Consider the following 13,702-nt stretch of genomic DNA (forward strand, 5'->3'; position numbering starts at 1 on the left):
CCTGAATCATATCTGTGTTTTGGCTTAATCTATTCCATGTTTTATGCACTAATACAGTCAACATACATCCTTCATTAAATATGTTGCATAAGTGATGTTTTGGAACTCGGGAGCTGAGTTATGCTCGACCCCCGAATTTCAGGGCGTTACATCATGAAAATCATGGGAGTGGAACAGACACGTCTCTAGAGGGTCAGAGGATAAGGTCAAAAGTGTTCTATCTTTTATGAAAGATTTAATCATGTTAATGTCATGGGAATCGTCATCATTCTCTAACCATTTGCTCGTATTGAAAAAGATATTCAACTCCAATGTCATATTTCCAAAAGACAAACTCATGACTCCATTCACGTAATTAATGATTGCATTAGATGTGGCAAGGAATGAGCGACCAAGAATGACAGAAATTTGAGTGCTCATGTCCACGATGGGTTAAGTATCCAAGACGATAAAATCTACCAGGTAGTAGAATTTGTCAACCTAGACCAACACATCCTCAATTACCTCTCTCGATACACGAACTGAGCAATCAACTAGCTGTAATGTGGTTCATGTGGGTTTTAATTCACCCAAACTTAGCTGTTCTTAGACCGAGTAAGGAATCAGATTTACGTTCACTCCTAAGTCAAGAAGTGCATACTCAATCCGGTAGTTCCCAATTACAGAAGCGATGGTTAAGCTGCTGGGATCTTTATATTTTTCTGGCACATTTTGCTTGATGATTGTACTCACTTTGTCTATCATAAAAATTTTCTTTTTGATACTTTACCACCTTCTGGTCGTGCACAAGTCTTTTAGAAATTTGGCATAAGAAGGTATTTGTTTAACCGCATCTAGTAGAAGGATGTTGACCTTCACTTGTTTCGGCACCTCTAGAATGTCCTGAGAGTTAGAGAGTGGTTTTAGTGCAATCAACCGTTGGGGGAATGATGCAATCAGCTTACTTTAGAGTTCCAGTTCTAACTCTTATGGAGTGTTGCTAAGTCTATTAGTTTCATCTACTTCCGGGTCCTTAAACTTTTCAGCCCTTACCGAAATATATTGTCAATTATCTTCCCACTCCTAAGAGTGGTGATAGACTTAGTTTGCTCCATTTGATTTGATGAGCTTGGATTACTTATTTCGTATTGCGGTTTAGGATTGGGGAAAGGTTGGGCTGGAAGAATCCCTTTTTCTTCAATTGAATTTTTTGTCTCACGTCCTTATATGGCCTTTGAAAGGTCTTGAAGGGTTTGCAATATGCTCTGATTGATAAGCTCTTGTTTTTTAATATATTTTCAGACCAAATCCTCTTGAGGTTTCCCTTGATTTAAGAATTGGTTAGGGAGTCTTTGAGGAGTAGCAGTTTGTCCATTCCTCCAACTAAAGTTCAGATGATTTCTCCAACTAGAATTGTATGTGTTAGAGATGGGTCCACTGAAAGGTCTTTAGTAGTTGTTCATGACATTCAATTGCTCGTTCAGTGCCTCTTGAAAAGCATGTATCGTTGGGCAACTTTCAGTTGTATGTATGTTACAGGCATATATAATGCAAAAACAACTTCCTTAGCCTTATCCTTCTTAAGTTTCATGGCCTAGAACTTCTTTGCGAGAATGGCCACTTTAGCATTTATATAATTATCCTCTTTTAGCAAGTATATCCCACTTCTCTCACTTGCTTGAGTAGGCTTAGATGTGGTGCTCGGTTTTGTGGAGATGTCCCATGATTGTGTGGTTTCAGTGAGTTTATCAAAGTAATCCCACACCTCATCGACATTTTTGTTCATGAACTCCCCTTTGCATATCATCTCGACAAAATGGTGCATGGAAGATGTCAGTCCATCATGGAAGAAATTTGTTATGCACCACGTTTCAAACCCATGCTGTGGGCATGAATTGACAAGATCCTTGAACCATTCCCAACATTGGAAGAATGTTTCATCTTCCTTTTGGGCGAAGTTCATGATCGACTTCCTTATGGTGTGGAAAGAATTTTTTATGAACTCCTTCATCATGTCATTCCATGTGCCAATAGATCGCAAATGTAGTGGGTGTAACTACTTCTTAGCTTTTTCTTTTAGGAAGAGAGGAAAGAGTTTCAGCCTGGCTGTGTCCTCAGACACGTTAGGAAAGTATAAAGTGGTTATAACTTCATCAAAATTTTGTAAGTATATGTATAGACTTTCAGATTCAAGTCCAAGGAACTTTGGAAGGAGTTGGATCACTCTAGGCTTGATATCCATATTTCCTATGTTTTATGGAAAAACTATACAAGAAGGGGTGCTCACCCCCGCCGGTTGTAAGTAATCTCATAAAGTACGAGGCGGAGGTGCTTGATGCACCTCATTCTCATCCTAGACTTCCACAACTCGAGGTTACGGCTAATTCACCCATTGATTTGCAGCCATAACCTCAATGAACTCTAAGGATCTCAAGTGGTGTCTAATCCTGTGATGGATAGATAACCCCTCAACTAATCCTCTTTCACTCAAAAGACATCGAGTGTTGTCATGGACTCAAGGTTCTATGTTAAGATCCTGCAAAAGAAAACGGAAAATGAATTAGTTTCTAAAAAAAATAGGGAAACAACCTAGTTCTTAAAAATGAAAAGGAAAGTTTCTAAAAATAAAAATTAAAAAGTTTCTAAAAAAATTAGATGCTAAAATCAAATTAGAAAAGTTTCTATATTAGAATTAGAAAGTAGTTTCTAAAAACAGAAAAGGAAAGTTTTTAAGCCTAAAAATAGATAACAAGGTTAGTTTCTAAAATAATTCAGAAAATCCTAATCCTAAAAATAGAAAATAGAAAAACCATAATTTTAACCTAAGTCTAAAACTAGTCAATCTCAGAAAAATGCAACCATTAATTGTTGGCAACAGCGCCAAAACTTGTTCACAACCCTAAGTGTAGGGTTGCGATGTAGTAATAATCTTGGTGAGATCAAGGTCAAATCCATAGGGACCAATCTTATGAGAATTCTGAGAGTAACTGTAAGTCTCGTATCCTATCCTGTACCATTCCATAGGCTTCCGCAGTCCTCCTGGTCAAATTATGGCAATCCGTGAACTGTTATCAGCATTTACTTGTGATCCTGAGTCGTGTCCCATATATCAGACTCGGCTTGACTCGAAACTTGTATCCTTATGACTGCGCCGTCGCCGCGGTTTCGACGTTGCATCTCACGTGCTGAAGAGATACCTAGGCTAGAAGATGTGGGCCCATGTTCAGTTCGAGGATAACGCCATGCATTGCAAATCTTAAGAGAATATGTCCCATCAAATGTGAAGTACACAATCCATCACTCACACCCATCCCCAAGTACCATACCCATCCCCAAAGTCAACTCTCCCCATCACCCATCACTCACTCACCCATCCCTCTCTCTCTCTCTCTCATTTCAAACTCATTCTCCCAAGCAACCATGGGAGGTGGACGTCCAAGCTCTCCATGAGAAAGAACTAGGTGTGGTCCACCTTCCTACCATCCAATCCCACCCTCCATGATCGATCTCAACTGTTGAAGTCCATCCATTGAAGCTCTAGCATGCATTGGCAGAAGAAGGAAGAGGAGATTTAATGGTGGGTGTTCTTTAGGTAGATCCTTTAATTTTGTTTCTTAGGGCAAGTGGGACCCACCAATCAATGGTGAGGATCCCATCTTGGTCCCTAGGTGTGGCCAATGGCCCCACCTCGATCGCATGCATGTAATGTAATGTAAGAGGGGCCCATAGTGGCGGGGTCCTTCCACAACTATCGTTTCTTGTAACGCCCTGAATTTCGAGGGTCGAGCAAGGCTCTATTCCTGATATCTAACACATCACTTATGCAACATGGAAAATAATGTTTAAATGACGTCCATACCAATGCATTAAACATGAGTGGGATTATACTAAAATAGCGTCTCATACTCTAGAGGTAATGTAATTAAGCAAATGGAAGTCTGAAGTATATGTATTAAAATAAGTAAGCAATTCACAACTTTCAGAGTATGATGATGTAATAGGGTTTAATATATATACAATATTTATTTTAAAATAGACAAAATGGGGGAAATGTAAGATGTCCAACGAGATAAGTATCCCAGTATCCTAGTGTCTCAACGAATCAGCTCAAGGTCTACGTAGACCCGCCAGAAAGCTGACAGTATGAGAACTCCTCCTCCTCGTCCATGAAATCCTGCTCTGCCACATAGGCCTCATTATCATCTGCATATAAACTAGTGTCTGGTTGGTGTTTTAAAAAATTGTCCCAGAGTGGGAGTGAGTGATCAACTCAGTAGTACTATAAGGCAAAGGTTAACATGTTATCAAGTTGATCAAGCAGTAATGATAAAGTAGCATAACAATCACATCCTAACTACTCTTATTAATGCAGGAATGGAGTGCAAGTAATGATGCATGTCCTAACATCAAAAGCTCCCTCAACAAGTGATGCCGACACCATATCGCATATGACAACACTGCCTCTCGTGCAACTTCCATGCCTTTAAAGCACGTCCTAACTAATGTAGTGGAATGCATGGTCATGTTAGCCTAGTAGTTACTTAAGTTTGTTCATACAACAGATTTGCAAAGCTAGGGTACCTCCCTTTATATCATTGACTCGAACCGAAGGATCCATCTAGGTTCGTCACTCTTAGTCAAGCACATATGATAAGCAAGTTGTAGGATCATCACTTCTAATGGAAAGTAGTCGATAGGTAAGTTCATAATTTATACTCGCGGTCACTATGGGATGGCTAATTACCTCAGCATAGGCCACAAGCTTGAACACAGTATCCCATACCACCATACTCGGCTTACGAGTCAGAGTTGCTCACTGGTCACTATGGGGTGACTGATCACCTCGGCGTAGGCCGACAGCTCGAACACGGTGTCTCATACCACCATGTCCAACTCATGAGTCTTGGTGGATCGTGGTACTATGGTTAGAGTGGGCCTTTACATTGGTAAGGGGTACCTTAGATTCAAGCAATGGTGTCCATACATGGTGAACATATAATAGGCTAATCGATTTATTTGACAAGTTCGATTGGTACGAGCACATGCTGACTTAATCGATATGGAGTGCATAAGCACCCCTCATGGCCTAACCATTGTCGACAATCGTCGTGCGACTCGGATTCATCGAATTTATCCAGTGTGGCAAAACTAATTTGGTCACTCGAATAGAGACAGTTACCAATTGCCTGGGCTAGGTTGTAGCCCTAATCTTATCCAGATGTGGCAAGTAAACACAAGTAATAATCATTGTAACATTTGACAAACAATCCAAGCAAATTCCTCATTTAAGCATTTCATCAAACACATTGCTCATATTACTAACCACTTGCATGTTATTAATGATTTGCATAGAAGCAAGTATGATTTCATGAAAGAAACTATACATATGACTAAGGTAAATAAGAATCCTATCTTAATACTCATAATACATACAAATCATCAACAATTTCTGATTCGGACAATTCATCAAACACTTAGACTACACTTCCTCAAATACATAGACTAGGTTAGTTAAAACATATATTTTTGCAAATCCTTATACCGAGAGGTCAGCATGCATATGACGATGATGAATCCTAGATTAGTAGTCATGACATGCATAAACCATATTTAAAAGTTCATTCAAACATTTTAACAAACACATGTAATACATCTTTTATTCAATATAGTTCATACATGCATAGTATATCGAAAACGGCGTATCTAAGGCAATATGACAGCAATCAAGTCAGACATAAATCATTAGTTGACACATTAAAATGATAACAGCGGATTTTAATTAAATAAAGGAAAGATAGTGCTTTAAACAATCCACAATACTGAAATGTAAAGCAACCTTAAAAGTCTAGATGTTATAAGGACAACCTTACACCATAAAAATCAAGGGTTTATGGCAACGACAACCTTACTAGAACAATCTAAGAATCAATAACACAAACTGAAGAGAAATAAAATAGCAAGAATTAAAATCTACACTATCACAACATTCCCCACAATGCTTGAAATGAAAATATTACAACATTCACATCCACGAATACATCCTACAACTTTGAATGATAAAAGATATAGAAAATAAATCACGCATCTGCAAAACACAAAGAATTATAGTGGTTCTCCTATGCGTACACCAACTATTCAACAACAGCCACACAGCTACTCCACTCTTAATATCCTCACACAGTAGATATTAGCGTTCACTATGAAAATAGGTTTTTCTCAGGTTCACCTAAAACCCTCACAATTGTGTCTTTCAAGTAGGCTTACACAATGCAAAAACCACACTCTCTGAGTTTTCTGGCTCTCCTCAGATAACTAAAAAGAATGAGATTTTTCTAGCTTAACCTCAAAAGAAACCAGCATAATGGAAATTACAATAATGTAAAACACATGGATTTCTCCTTTTGTTGTTGCCCGGAAGAACCAAGTCGGAGTAGAAATTTGAATATAGAAGTTCAATGTCCCCACTCACTTTGAAATGGTTCTAAGTTCTAATTGATTTTAAATTAAATCAAGTTGGGGCTAGCTCTATTTGATTTTGATTCTAAGAAGTGGCATATCACAATTCCTCTTTTAAATCAGATTAAAATGCAGAAACAAAATCAAATATAAAAAGCTAATAAAAAGAGAATATTAAATATGCACAATCTAGCTTAAGAAGATTACAAACTTATCTCTCAGAGTGATGCCTTGATTTTACTTGAATTGAATATCAAACTTTGAAAATTGTGTTCTATTTATAGTTGTAGAAATCGAATCTATGACTGGTCCTGTGGACATTATGGCTAGTCATATAACGAACTGATTTTTGAAATTTTGAGTAAGATCGGATAAAACCGTTCCACGACTGGTCGTAGGCACTTCATGACTGGTCGTGAAGAGCCAGGAATAGTTGCTGGAGTTTGAGTCGTAGTTGCTGGACTGGTCGTGAACGAGTTGTGCACTGTTCACACGACCGATCGAGCAAACTCCAGTACTAGTCGTGGCTTAACAAACAAAATTTAAAAATTTGTAACAAACTTAGGACTGGTCTTGAAATTTCTTGGATTGGTCAAGCCAGTGCTAGGACTAGTCGAATAGAGTTCATGATAGTCGAAGAAGAGACCAAAAAACTTATAAAATAAGCAATTGGCTTATGTATCCGAAATGACCTACCCTAAGGTCAATCTAAGCTCTTTTATACCTTAAATATGAAGTATGAACATTGAACGTTCTTTTCTCAGGTGATGGATGATCTTTGACGTTCATGTAGCTTGAGATCTCGAAACATGATGAAGCTTGAACTTGAGATTTTTGGAAGCTTGAATTCGTAGTTCTTACGTTGTACTTCACCTTGAGTCTTGAACAAGATCTTGTCTTTCGATGTAGTTTTAAAACATTGAGCTTTGAAGCTTACAGAAGAGAACAATGTACTTGATCTTGTAGTTCTTGAAGTAGATCTTTGTTCTTGACTTGAAGCATTGTCCTTGTATATGTGATGCATTGCTTGAATATATATACCAATGTGCTACACAAGACACAGATTGAGGTTTTGGCACTACAAAATTTGATAATCAAAGGAGCATGAAACCATAGTACTTACAATCTCCCCCTTTGTCAAATTTGTGACAAAACACACTCAAAAAATAAGAGAAGCATCATAATAAAGAATCATGCACTAGTTATAAAAGAAAACCAGTTACATCCTGGTTAAAGAATCATGCACTAGTTATCATCAACTTAGCACACATCATCATGAACTAGTCAAAACACCTCCTTACTTACTCCCCCTAAGTAGCACACATATATCCATAAAAAAAATACTACTATCCAATCCCAATCCATATCCATATAAGCATAACAAAATAATTCTCCCTCTTTTAATCACAATATGACAAACGAAGTAACTAAGATATGGAAGAGGATAAGAAAAGAGGAATAAGGAAGCAAACTACTTATTTTATGAAAGATATAAGCAAATTCAAAGATCACATATCATTAACCAGCATAAACCAAATTCATCCAAAGTCAGTTTCAAAAACTGAAAGAAAAGAGTTAAGTATCAGAAGAGTTATTACAGCCCAAAAAAGAAAAAAACTTAATTAGATCCAGAAGATGGTGCAGGAATAGATGGATCAATTTGGTGTAAATCCTTGTTTAAGCGCCTCATATATTTGTGCATATAAGCAAATTGAGAATCTTGGGTTACACGAATCTGAGCCACCTGTTCCTCAAGAGATTATAATCACTCAACAAAATTAGAAGGATGATAGTCAGTGTGTAAGCCTCGTATCCTAGACCGTACTGTTCCATAGACTTCCGTGGTCTTTCCGGTCGAATTCTGGCAACCTTCGACCCTTAACCGGTATTTGCAGGCTACCCTGATTCGCTCGCTGTCAACCGGAGTCGACTCAACCCGAGACTTGTAACATAGCGACCGCACCATCGTCGTGGTTCCGATGCCGTGACTCGCGCGCCAAGGCGATACCGTGGTTAGGAGATGTGGGCCAGCATTCGGTGCGAGGAAAATGCCGCGCGTGCGAATTTTGAGAGAATCTCTACGAGATGTCACATCAATCAATCAACCCATCAATCCCAACACGTCAAGTACATGTCAAGTACACATCACCTTTCACCCATTCCCAAGCAACCACAAAAGTCAAAAAGTTCTTACAAGCCCATACCTTTCTTACACCATTTGCCACAAAAGTCAAAGTAATCTCTTACACCCATCACTCACCCCATCCATCACTCTCTTTCGCCCTTTACAACTCTCTCTCTCTCATTCATTCTCAAACCACTCTCCCAAGCAAGAGAAAATTCACACGTCCTAACCCTTCCAACTCTTCCAAGCAACAAGTGTGGCCCACCTTTCCCACCCTCTCATCTCCCATCTCAACCATCCAAACTCCATCTCCTCCGTTGGAATCAAAGCTAAGGAGCTAAGGAAGCCAAGGGAGCAAGAAGATCGAACGATGGGTGTGTCATAGGATAGATTTTCATGTGTTTATGATGGGCTAAGTGAGGCCAACCGATCAATGGTTTGGACCTCACTTTGGACCCTAAGATGTGGCCGATGGCCCACTTGGATCATCATGATCATTCCATGATGGGGCCATTCTCCATGGACCCCATCATGATGTTTATTTTCCTTGCAGACTTAGGGTCATCTAGATTGTCTATTTTAGTGGAGAAGGGATCTCCACCGTTGGATTTCGATTTAATGGGCTCACATGTAATTACCCACTTGATTTATGTTGTAGATCATTGAAGGGAGGGCCCATAGTGCCGGGGTCCCTCCATCATGCGTGTCCCACTCTCTATCTCTCTCTCTCTCTCCCTCTCTATTTTGTATTTTTTTATGTGATCATAACATGGTTGTATGGCCCACTTGGATGGACCCCACCCGGAAACATGTATTTTATCCAAACCATCTTCAAATGGAGCCCACCTTATATGTGTAGTACCCATACCATCCATCATTTGGTGGCCCACCTAAGCAGGGCCCACCTCAATGTATGTGTGACGCAAAGTAGTCCAACGTCCCTAGACGCTGGACAAAAAGGGAAAAAGACAAATATCATCTTGTTTCCAAGCTTATGGGTGGCCCACTCATGTAGGCCCCACCTTGATTCATGTATTCAATCCACGCCGTCCATTCCTTTCCCAACCTCATTTTAGGCGTTGAACTAAAAAACGGAGTCGATCCGAGGTTCTGGCGGGCTATACCATAGCAAACAGTGATCTCCACCGTTTAAAGTCCCCCAGATTTTTCTATACACTGAAAAATGCCCAATATTGGACTTGATGGATGTGTTATGGGCTGTAGAAATCAGTGGGCATGGTGGATTCTTCCGATGTGGACCCCATGTACAAAAACTTGGAAAAATAAGATTTCAAAAAATATATATAGGCAGTAGCAACGCTGCTGCCGTTGTTAGAAGTGCAGGCAGCGCCTGCTGCTACGTACGATGGGCGGGAGGACGGATTGCAACCCACGGCTCTAGCAGTGGGCCCGACCTTGATGTTTATTTGTCATCCAACCCGTTCACGAGGTGGGCCACTCCCAGCAGTGGGCCCCCTCCAAATTTCAGCTCCATCCACAGCTCAGGTGGCCCACACTGCAGGAAACATTGATATTGAATTTCTACCATTGAAACTGTTTTATGGGCCACAGAAGTTTTGGATCAAGATGAAATTTGTGTTTTTCCTTTCACTCAGGTCCGTGTGACCTTGTCAACAGGTTAGATGGTGGGAAAACATTATGGTGGGCCACACACATAGAACCCACCATTGTTGTACGTGTTACCACACTATCCACGGCTGTGGATGGTGGAACCCACCATGATGTATACGTTTTATTCACACTATCCAGCAGACAGTGGAGCCCACGGTGATGCAGGTGTTTTATTCACACTGTCCAATGACAGTGGGACCCACCATGATGCATGTGCTGCATCCCATCCACCCAATCATTTTAAATGCTCATTTTATATCAGAGGTTAGAGAATGACCCAGATCCATAGTCCAAGTGGACCCCACCTTGGCATGTTGTAAGGCCAATTAGATGTATTTGTGGCCCATGGGTTAAGGGCCATTTGATGTATCAGGGGCCCATGGGTTAAGGCCCATTGAGATGTATTGGGGTCTATGGGTTGAGGCCCATTTGGTGTACATATGAGGCCCAATTGGTATGGCCCATTTGATATACATAAGGCCCATGTGAGTAGGTCCATTGTGAGGTATTCTAAGGCCCATGGGCTATGCCCCATTGCAATGTACATAAGGCTTGTTAGTGAAGCCCATTAATACGGCCCATTTGGTGAATGTAAGGCTCATGTGATACGACCCATTTGATATATTGAAGGCCCAATGGGATGTACCTAAGGTCCATTGCAATGTGTGATCCCAACATGGTTTACGTAATGATGTTTACGACGGGCTATGCCTTGGGAGTAATGTTGGTTTGACGTCCACATTGCAAGTATAGTGTTGGTTAAATGTCCACATTATGACTCTCCCTAGGGCTCATTGATAGGCTCGTACATGTAATGTGTAGGCCGTCTAAGCCCATCTTCGTTATGAACTGCATCCATTACCATATAACATGCTTAGTATAGTTCCATGATTCATGATCATACGGATCATATGTATGCTTGATATGAGAAGTGACTGATCATAGCATATGCCTTCGGGCAGATTGTTTATGGGCTCCTGGATAGGCGGTGTTACCCTACATGAGCGCACGATACGGGCAGGACTGCTACATGACTGGATAGTGTGATTCATGCATTCGCATTGTATGATATGGTACTATATGCCCTAGCAACATCAGGGCTATATCGTCGCAGGCATATCGTGGTTGGCAGGATTGGATGCCGAAAATCTTGTTCTACATGGGATGTTATAGATATCCCTAAGTGAAAGTCCCTAAACCCTTATGGTACCAAGAGGTTGCTCCAACGTCTAGACCAAGTGGGCGTATGAGAGCCGAGTGCCGATTACCAGACAGTTACGCTTTCCACTGTTTCATGGTCAGTTGGAAGGGGGTGCGGCCTTACCCCCCCCCCCCCCCGAGAGGAGGGGGCAAAGCTAGGCTGAGTCTGACCAGCTCGAGGAATGGGTCCGCTATTAATGAGCCGAGCCGATATTGGCAAGCAGATAGTGAGGTCTTTTTCACTCACCTCATTGCGCACGATGGGACAGTAATCTGGCTTGGAGTATACTAGACCCCGGTGATATTCCAGAGTTGAGTTGTATTGATATGTAGACTTAGATGAGGATTGACATGCTTGAGTTGCATTCCACACTGCATGGCCTTGGTATGGCTGACATCATCCATGCCTCGCATTGCATAGCCTTGGTACGGCTCATAACATTCATGGATTCATCAGCATATTTCGCATTACTCTGATACTACATAACTACTACCTTGCACACACACTTACGTCACCCTCTAAGCTTTCCATAAGCTTATGCACGACCGTTGCGTGCAGGTGACGTTGGAGCATAGCAGCGCTGAGGCAGGAGCACTTTATTAATCATCTTGGAGCTTTTTGTTTATTATCATTGTATTTCCCTTTATGCTTATTGTACTTTTAAAGTTTTTGATCATAGTGGAAATGTGATGGAGTTTTTGGTTATTGTTTGTGGGTTATGCCTTTAGTTATGCTTATTACGAATCAAACTAATGTTGAAAATCCTCCTCGTAGCATCCCAGGATCGGAACCTAGCGAATGGGCGCTGGGAGCCGAGAATGGGGTTATACAGAGGCTGTCGGCGCCGGATTTGGCGATCGAGAATTTTGTGAGCCCGGTTTTCGAGTTTGGGGAGTGAAAGAAGTTGGTATCAGAGCATAACTCAGGAATAACCAAGAACAATATTACATGTCTACTATGAATGATTTAAGTCTTAAGTTTGGATATCCTATCGATCTTTTATTACAAGACCCTTAACGTACGTGCCTTCGTGAGCCTTTAAGTTGATAGGCGCCTTTGCTCTTTCCTGTAGGACATGCTGCGCAGGACAGTGACCCGATCTACTCCCGCACCACCACCCGAGACTCTGGCTCCACCACCTACGACTCCCGCCCTACCACCTACGATCCCTGCTCCACCACCATAGATTCCCACAGCCCATCCTATGGATGCAGCTCCTCCACCAGAGACCGGTGCGGATTCGACCGTATCTGTGAGTGCCTCCCAGTTGTAGCAGATGTTGCAGGCTATGACGGTCGCACTTCAGGGGCAGGGCAGACACCTTGTTGTTTCATCGGCCCAGGCAGAGCAGGAGCGTGCGAGTGCCCTCCTTCGAGAGTTCCGATAGCTCAATCCCCCACGTTTCCAGAGTGAACCAGACTCGATGGTAGCTAAGAGATGGCGCACCGATGTAGAGAAGATATTTGAGATGATGGGATGCACGACTGAGCGGCGAGTCCGATTAGCCATATTTCTCCTCCATGGTGAGGCTAAGCACCGGTGGACGTCAGTCTCCCGAGCAGTGGGCGCTGATTTTGTATGGACTTAGGAGGATTTTGTAGATTGGTTTGACTGACAGTATTTTCCTAATCACATCCGACGACAGCAGGCATTGTAGTTCGAGGCCTTGGTGCATGGTGATATGATGGTGGCTCAGTATGCCGCTCATTTTGTAGCACTATCCAGATTTGCACTATACTTGGTGGATGATGAGGAGCGAAGAGCGTGCCGATTTGAAGGCGGCTTGCATTACGGTCTTCGAGGCTGTGTTATTGGGCATGAGCTCCCGACTTTCGAAGGAGTGGTACGAAAGGCCCAGAATTTTAAGGCTGAGTGGGACGGTTCTCGGTCTGATTGCGGTCAGAGGAGATACCGGAAGAGGCAGGCTCCTTCTAGTGATTCCGAGCAGGATCGACCACAGCAGAGGCGCACAGGTCGTCCAGCCTTCCGAGCGCTAGCAGCACCTCCAGCTCCACCTCCGAGGCAGTTCACTGGCTCTTATTTTAGGTGCGGCGCGACGGGGCACTATATGTGGGAGTGTCCGCCCCCAGCAGTAGCAGCAGCAAAGAGGTCCACAACAGCCTCCACCGCAGCAGCAGCGACAACAACCCCCACCACCGAGGCCACCTCAACAGCAACATCAACACCAGCCTCCGAGACCGCAACAGCAGAGGCAGCAATTTCGATCGCCCCAGCGATAGTAGCAGCAGCAGCACCCTTAGAGGGGATAGGCTCCTCCCCAGCCAGCTCAAGCTAGGTTTTATGCAGCT

General features: G+C 42.1%; 1 non-coding gene across 1 annotated transcript; it reads left to right on the forward strand.

Moving 5' to 3' along the window:
- The first annotated feature begins 1,853 nt into the window (after positions 1-1,853).
- LOC131252416 (small nucleolar RNA R71) lies at positions 1,854-1,960 on the forward strand. Its single transcript, XR_009174437.1, has one exon. It is a non-coding gene; the product is annotated as a small nucleolar RNA R71 (small nucleolar RNA).
- Positions 1,961-13,702: the final 11,742 nt, after the last annotated feature.

Source organism: Magnolia sinica, chromosome 7 (assembly GCF_029962835.1).
Source record: "Magnolia sinica isolate HGM2019 chromosome 7, MsV1, whole genome shotgun sequence".
Classification (NCBI taxonomy): Eukaryota; Viridiplantae; Streptophyta; class Magnoliopsida; order Magnoliales; family Magnoliaceae; genus Magnolia; species Magnolia sinica.